Genomic DNA, 9,335 nt, shown 5'->3' on the forward strand with positions numbered 1-9,335 from the left:
TGTTCTATTTATATGAATAATATCTTTTCTGGTCATGCACCCTTGATGAGTGGTCTGTTTTTACTAAATCTTGATAGTAGTGATACACATATTCAAAGTATTGAAGCCAAAAGATATAAGTTTAATAATGATAGTGCAACTTATTTATGGCACTGCCGTTTAGGTCATATTGGTGTAAAGCGCATGAAGAAACTCCATGGTGATGGTCTTTCGGAATCACTTGATTATGGATCACTTGGTGCTTGCGAACCATGCCTCATGGGCAAGATGACTAAGAGCCCGTTCTCTGGAACAATGGAGCGAGCTACAACTTATTGGAAATAATACATGCTGATGTATGCGGTCCGATGAGTGTTGATGCTCGCGGCGGGTATCGTTATTTTCTTACCTTCACAGATGATTTGAGCAGATATGGGTATATCTATTTGATGAAACATGAGTCTGAAACATTTGAAAAGTTCGAAGAATTTCAGAGTGAAGTGGAAAATCATCGTGACAAGAAAATTAAGCTTCTACGATGTGATCGTGGAGGTGAATATTTGAGTTATGAGTTTGGCTTCATTTGAAACAATGCGGAATAGTTTCGCAACTCACGCCACCTGGAACACCACAATGTAATGGTGTGTCCGAACATCGTAACCGCACTTTATTAGATATGGTGCAATCTATGATGTCTCTCACAGATTCACTGCTATCATTTTGGGGTTATGCTCTAGAGACAGCTGCATTCACATTAAATAGGGCACCATCAAAACCCGTTGAGATGACACCTTATGAAATGTGGTTTGGCAAGAAACCCAAGTTGCCGTTTCTTAAAGTTTGGGGCTGCGATGCTTATGTGAAAAAGCTTCAACCTGATAAGCTCGAACCCAAATCGGAGAAATGTGTCTTCATAGGATACCCAAAGGAGACTGTTGGGTACACCTTCTATCATAGATCCGAAGGCAAGACATTCATTGCTAAGAACGGATCCTTTCTAGAGAATGAGTTTTCTCCCGAAAGAAGTGAGTAGGAGGAAAGTAGAACTTGACGAGGTAATTGTACCTACTCCCTTATTGGAAAGTAGTTCATCACAGAAATCAGTTCCAGTGATTCCTACACCAGCAAGTGAGGAAGTGATGACCCACAAGTATAGGGGATCTATCGTAATCCTTTCGATAAGTAAGAGTGTCGAACCCAACGAGGAGTAGAAGGAAATGATAAGCAGTTTTTAGTAAGGTATTCTCTGCAAGCACCAAAATTATCAGTAATAGATAGTTTTGTGATAAGGTAATTTGTAACGGGTGAGGGAGTCCTGGACTAAGGGGTCCTCAGGCGTCCGGCCTGGTAGCCATGGGCCGAGCTGATGGGCTATGAAGAACACGAAGACCGAAGACTGCACCCGTGTCCGAATGGGACTCTCCTTGGCGTGGAACGAAAGCTTGGTGACCAAATATGTAGATTCCTTTCTTTGTAACCGACCTTGTGTAACCCAAGATCCTCCCGGTGTCTATATAAACCGGAGGGCTTAGTCCGGAGGAGAGAGAGATATTCATTACCATAGCCATACAAGCTAGACCTCTAGGGTTTAGCCATTACGATCTCGTGGTAGATCAACTCTTGTAATATTCATATTCATCAAGATCAATCAAGTAGGACGTAGGGTATTACCTCCATAGAGAGGGCCCGAACCTGGGAAAACATCTTGTCCCCTGTCTCCTGTTACCATCGACCTTAGACCCCCTACCCAAGATCCGCCAGTTTTGACACCGACATTGGTGCTTTCATTGAGAGTTCCACTGTACCATCCCCAAAAGGTTTGATGGCCCCTTCAATCATCAACAATGAAGCTGTCCAAGGTGAGACCTTCCTACCTAGACAGATCTTCGTGTTCGGCGGCTTCGCACTGTGGGCCAACTCGCTTGGCCATCTGGAGTAGATCGATAGCTACGCCCCTGGCCATCAGTTCAGATTTGGGAGCTTGAACTATGTTGCGGACATCCGTGGAGACTTGATCTTCGCCGGATTCGAGACCGCGACAACCACTCCCGGTCACCCCGATGGACATGACCTAAATCTGTCATCACACCGCATCCAGGAGATAGCTCCTGTAAACGGTCTGGCCTTAGATCCGGAGCAGACAGAGCCATCCAAGGACGGGAAGCTCAACCCCGCCACGAAGGCCATAGATTCCCTGACGTTGGAGCCGCGAATAGACTTGATGTCACACGACACTTGTGCCACCGGAACTCCGGACTCATCTCGGTCATAAGTTCCGAACCATGTGATCCCATGGATGCCGAACTTGATCGTTTATCGATCTTCAAATTCAGCGCCGTAGACATCTTCAAGCACTCGCCCTTGGGCAACATGCTAAACTTATGGAAGAACCTGTCCTTGGCGGAGGACTTACAGCCGAACTATATCCGGTTCGAACTAGGGGGTGATGATGGAGAATTTTGCTTCCCACCCGCCACCCACTCCATAGCCACTATCGAGGACTTAACCGACATGCTCGATTATGGCTCCGAAGACCTCGACGGTATAGACGACGATGCCGATGAGGAGCAGGGCCAAAACCCGCCGTTTACCGGACGTTGGACGGTCACTTCTTCATACGATGTATACATGGTGGATACACCTAAAGAAACTAACGATGATGACAAAGAAGATCCAGTCGAGGATAAACCTCCTGAGACACAGCCTAGACGCTGGCGTCAGCGGCGCCGCTCTAAGTCACGTCGTGCAAAAGAAAGCAATGCCGGCACCAGAGAAAACAACACCCCAAACGATGCCGGAGACAACGAAGACCCTGTTGAGGCAACGTCCAAACAGGATGAATGGGAAGACGGGCACGATATCCCTGATGAACAGACCATACACGAAGACTTGCAGGACAGCAATTATCTTCCGCTCTTCGAGGATGAGGAGAGCCTCAGCGACGAGGATTTCATCGTGCCTGAGGAACCTCTCGAGTAGGAGCGTTTTAAACGCCGGCTATTGGACACTACAAGGAGCCTGAAAAAGAAGCAGCAGTAGCTCCAAGCTGACCAAGACCTGCTCAACGATAGATGGAAAAACATCCTAATAGCCGAAGAATACGGCCTCAAGTGCACAACCAAGGGTTACCAAAAGCGCAGATTGCTACCTCAGTTCGATGAGGAGGCGCTGGAACCTGCACCACGCGGTCGGGACAATGCGGTTAACCGACCACCATGTGGTCGGGATAAAGCGGCAGCTCAAGCCGAACAGCAGCCCGCCACAACCCAAAGAAAAAACAGAGATAAAACAGCTCGGGATCATACATACGACTCCCGACAGGACCTGGACAGTAGAGCAGAACATACCAGATCGATCTACAGATCGCGAGGACGTGCCTCGGCGCGCAATGGCGGCTACCTATTTCTGGTCATGCACCCTTGATTGAGGATTTCCTTCTCCATATCCACATGGCCCGCGGAGACGGCCTTCATGCCATCAAATGCCTCCCGTTAAAACTCAAAGGACCAGCTCGGCACTGGTTAAACAGTCTGCCTGAAAACTCAATTGGCAGCTAGGAGGAGTTGGAAGATGCCTTCCGCGATAACTTTCAAGGTACACATGTCCGGCCACCGGATGCCGATGACCTAAGTCACATTGTCCAGCAGCCCGGAGAGTCCGCCAGAAAGCTCTGGACTAGGTTTTTAGTTAAAAAGAACCAAATTGTTGACTGTCCGGACGCGGAAGCCCTCGCGGCGTTCAAACACAGCGTCCAGGACGAGTGGCTTGCCTGCCACCTCGGTCAGGAAAAACCAAAGTCTATGTCATCCCTTACCGCTCTGATGACCCTCTTTTGCGCGGGAGAAGACAGCTGGCTCGCCCGTAGAAGCAATAGCGCCAGCGATACGTGCACCTCCGAAGTGCGGGACGGTAATGGAAAGCCAGGACGCAATAAAAACAAATGTCGCAATAATAACGAGGGCACACAGGACACATCGGTCAACACTGGATTCAGCTGCCCCAAACCCGACCAAGGGAAAAAGCCATTTACGGCAAACAAAGACGGACCATCCAATTTAGACAAAATATCTGATAGGCCCTGCCAGATCCATGGCCACCCCAATAAACCAGCTAATCACACCAACAGAAGTTGTTGGGTCTTTAAACATGCCGGCAAGTTAAATGCCGAACAAAAGGGGAAGAGGTCGGCCGGCGAAAACGACGACGAACAGGCTCACCAACCGAACAACTAGGGTTAGAAGCAGTTTCCCCTCGATGCAAAAACAGTAAACATGGTATATGTGACACACACCCCTAGAGGTGAGCGCACGGAACACTCCCTCCGTACAGGACATCATACTACGGCTACCTCAGCCGAACTACGCAGCGGCCTTGTCACGCCGCATACCATGTCAGCCATCATGCCGCTGATCTCCATTCAACATGACTGGTCAAATGTCCATATTGGACTAGCCATTTGGCTTCCGCCGTTCACCTAATATGCCTTCGAAGTGGGTACCATGCATACATAGTTATGCACTTGAAATACCCTGGGCATCATCGGAAGCACAATGAGGGTGGGCCTGCAAACCCCTATAACCCTACTTTTCTAACTGCCCTTTTCCTTTTTCCCTCTACAGGTAGCTCAAGGGCCGGTCACCCCGAGGACTCTACCAGAGTTCGGATTCGTACAATCACCCAAGGGTTATTCCTGTCAAGGAATCCCTTAACCGAGGACAGCCGGTGCAGACGTGCGACATGAGGTCCAAAATAAATTTTTGTAGACCGCGCTCTCTATTCCGAGCCTGTAAAGTGCCTTTTTCCACAGCCTTTGACCCCTGGCATGTCAAACAGCCAGAGTCGCGACTTTGTTATCTATATAATCATTGGCATATCACCCAGCTCCTAGTAAAAGTAGCCAGTGTCCAGTATTGACTTTTTCCTAATCGATCCGAATTTTTGCTCCTCTGGTTGTTTTACACACACACCTCGGCATAACCCGCCAAGGGCTCGGTAAGGGAACAAATGAGTTGCCGGCAAGTCCGAACAGCTTTATAGCGTACTTCGGCGTCACGAGTTTGGCCTTATATGCATCAGCTCCGAATCATGTCTTGGGTCAATAGTTGGGTTGCCCGGCTCCTGTGCTTGCTACCCTATGTTCTGCTCTATCGGCTAGGGTAGTAAAGGGACAACTACTGCGATTGTGCTTCCGGTTCATCTCGTCAAGCACCTCAGTAGAGAAAGCTGAAAACTGACTGTCATGATGCGACGAGAGCTGATCAACCACTCGACGACTTATCAGAATCTTTAGCGATTCTCTCCGTGTCATATGAAGGATCTTTTTGAGATCATTTTTTCAATGCATCTTACTAAAAAATAAGCCGAGTATATACCAGGGGCTATATCGTAGACCCACCATAAAACTCCTATGGCTAAGTGAAAGTGTTAACGCCCTATAGTCTGATTGCTTGGTTCGCCGCATTGTCACCTCCTTCATGGACCAAGACATTGGGTCAAGAGTGATCAAATGCTTTTCTGAACACCCCCGTACTTCCTACGAGGGGTCTGAAGCCGATGACTGGAAAATTTTCAGATTATATAAAAACGGCCGCACAGGAGGAACAAAAGCTTTCAAGCAAAACTTAAAAATAGATTAAATATAAAATTGTCTTTTACAATTCCCATACACCTCACTCGAATATTATGTCTTTTGAGCATCGACCCTCTATCAAGTGGGAAGCCTCTAAGACGTCCTCAAAATAATGCTCCGGTGCGTGATGCTCCTTGCCCTTGGGTGGACTCTTCAGTGCAACATCGATGGCCTTCATCTTCCCCCAGTATGTCTTGACACGGGCAAAGGCCATCCGTGCACCCTCAATGCACGCCAACCGCTCAACAACGTCGATACGTGGCGCCGCATCAACAAGCCATCGCACCAAGCCGAAGTAGCTATTCGGAATAGGCTCAGTTGGACATAGCCGGATTATGACGTTCTTCATGGCAGCGCCGAATATCCTATGAAGCTCGGTCCATTGGGGCATCTGTTCATTCAGCAACAGAGGGCGTTCTGATGCACTAAACTACGACCAAAAAAGCTTCTCCATTGCATATCCCTCTTACGCCTGGTAAAACAACGCCGCATCAGAAGAACTCTTCGGCGGGTCCAAAAACGCGTTTGGAGAGCTCCACACTTGGTTAAGCTGAGCATAATTCGGATCGCCGAACTTAGTCTGTAATAAAAAGGTCTTACCAGTGGCAATCTCCCCAGCTTGCCGGATCTCCTCACGGGCCGCTCTAGATTCGGACCATGCTTCTTTCGCCTCTCGCAAGGCCTTGTCAAGATCAGCCGTTTTGGCTTTATGCGCCTTCTCAAGGAATTCACAGCGGCTAGTAGCATTCTTTAGTTCGAGCGCCATTGCAGATATTTTCCCGCGTCTTGGTGTCGAGCAGCTCGTTCGGCCTTTAACTTGGCCCATGCCTTTTCGGCAGCCGCATTACTAAACCGGCCCTGCTCCTTAGCCTGGGCCAGCTCCTCCCGAAGAATCTCTAAAGCGGTGGCACCATCTGCAGCTATATATATCCCAGTATGCAATTTTCAGTGTCACGCTTATATTACAGACACGTATGTACAAGGACTGCTCCGAATACGAACCTTGCGACTCGTCAAGACGCCTATTGATTAATGCAATGTCATCCCCTGCGACATCAAGCTTCCGCTGCAGCTCGATAATATCCGTAGTCCGGGCAGTCGTCAGGGGAGAAATAGCCTGCGTTCCAATTAATTAGGTCAGTCCCTGATAACCCACAAGTATAAGGGATCACAAAAGTTTTCGAGGGTAGAGTATTCAACCCAAATTTATTGATTCGACACAAGGGGAGCCAAAGAATATTCTCAAGTGTTAAAGGCCTCCTTTTAATAGAGTACCGGACCAAAGCATTAACACATAGTGAATACATGAACTCCTCAAACTACGGTCATCACCGGGAGTGGTCCCGATTATTGTCACTTCAGGGTTGACGGATCATAACACATAGTAGGTGACTATAGACTTGCAAGATAGGATCAAGAACTCACATATATTCATGAAAACATAATAGGTTCAGATCTGAAATCATGGCACTCGGGCCCTAGTGACAAGCATTAAGCATAGCAAAGTCATAGCAACATCAATCTCAGAACATAGTGGATACTAGGGATCAAACCCTAACAAAACTAACTCGATTACATGATAAATCTCATCCAACCCATCACCGTCCAGCAAGCCTACGATGGAATTACTCACGCACGGCGGTGAGCATCATGAAATTGGTGATGGAAGAAGGTTGATGATGATGATTGATAACCCACAAGTATAGGGGATCGCAACAATTTTCGAGGGTAGAGTATTCAACCCACATTTATTGATTCGACACAAGGGGAGCCAAAGAATATTCTCAAGTATTAATAGCTGAGTTGTCAATTCAAGCACACCTGGAAACTTAATATCTGCAACAAAGTATTTAGTAGCAAAGTAATATGATAGTAGTGGTAACGGTATCAAAAGGTAATGATAAAAAAGTAATGTTTTGGTGTTTTGTAGTCATTGTAACAATAGCAACGGAAAAGTAAATAAGCCGGATTTGGTTCATCATGTAACAGTCATAACCTAGGGTGACACAGAACAAGCTCCAATTCATCAATGTATAATAGAGTACCGGACCAAAGCATTAACACATAGTGAATACATGAACTCCTCAAACTACGGTCATCACCGGGAGTGGTCCTGATTATTGTCACTTCGGGGTTGCCGGATCATAACACATAGTAGGTGACTATAGACTTGCAAGATAGGATCAAGAACTCCCATATATTCATGAATATGTAATAGGTTCAAATCTGAAATCATGGCACTCGGGCCCTAGTGACAAGCATTAAGCATAGCAAAGTCATAGCAACATCAATCTCAGAACATAGTGGATACTAGGGATCAAACCCTAACAAAACTAACTCGATTACATGATAAATCTCATCCAACCCATCACCGTCCAGCAAGCCTATGATGGAATTACTCACGCACAGCGGTGTGCATCAAGAAATTGGTTACGGAGGAAGGTTGATGATGATGATGGCGACGGATTCCCCTCTCCGGAGCCCCGAATGGACTCCAGATCAACCCTCCCAAGAGGTTTTAGGGCTTGGCGGCGGCGGCTCCGTATCGTCAAATGTGATGAATCCTTCTCCTCTATTTTTTCTCCCCAAAAGCAAATATATAGAGTTGGAGTTGAGGTCGGAGGAGCTTCAGGGGGGCCACGAGGTAGGGGGCACGCCCGGGGGGCAGGCGCGCCCCCACCCTCGTGGCTAGGGTGTGGGCCCCTGGTCTTGATCTTTTGCCAGGATTTTTTATTATTTCCAAAAAGACTATCCGTGAAGTTTCAGGTCATTCCGAGAACTTTTGTTTCTACACATAAATAACACCATGGCAATTCTGCTGAAAACAGCGTCAGTCCGGATTAGTTCCATTGAAATCATGCAAGTTAGAGTCTAAAACAAGGGCAAAAGTGTTTGGAGAAGTAGATACGACGGAGACGTATCAACTCCCCCAAGGTTAAACCTTTGCTTGTCCTCAAGAAATTCAGTTGATAAACTAAAAGTGATAAAGAAAAACTTTTACAAACTCTGTTTGCTCTTGTTGTTGTAAATATGTAAAGCCAGCATTCAAGTTTTCAGCAAAGATTATAGACTAACCATATTCACAATAACGCATAGGTCTCATGTTTACTCATATAAATGGCATAATCAACTAGCGAGCAATAATAATAAACCTTAGATCACAACACTTCCTCAAAACAATCATAATATGATATAAAAAGATGGTATCTCGCTAGCCCTTTCTGAGACCGCAAAACATAGATGCAGAGCACCTTTAAAGATCAAGGACTGACTAGACATTATAATTCATGGTAAAAGAGATCCAGTCAAGTCACACTCAATGTAAACTAACAGTAATGAATGCAAATGATAGTGGTGCTCTCCAAATGGTGCTTTTTAATAAGAGGATGATGACTCAACATGAAAGTAAATAGATAGGCCCTTCGTAGAGGGAAGCAGGGATTTGTAGAGGTGCCAGAGCTCGGTTTTGAAATAGAGATGAATAATATTTTGAGTGGTATACTTTCATTGTCAATATAACAACCAAGAGATGGCGATATATTCCATGCTATACACATTATAGGCGGTTCCCAAACAGAATGGTAAATTTTATACCCCCGCCCTCCCCCAACAAGCATCAATCCATGGCTTGCTCAAAACAATGAGTGCCTCGAACTAACAAGAGTCCCAGGGGGAGTTTTCTTTGCAATTATTTTGATTTAGTTTGCATAAAGCATGGGACTGGGCA

This window comes from Triticum aestivum, chromosome 5A (genome assembly GCF_018294505.1).
Source record: "Triticum aestivum cultivar Chinese Spring chromosome 5A, IWGSC CS RefSeq v2.1, whole genome shotgun sequence".
NCBI classification, from domain to species: Eukaryota; Viridiplantae; Streptophyta; class Magnoliopsida; order Poales; family Poaceae; genus Triticum; species Triticum aestivum.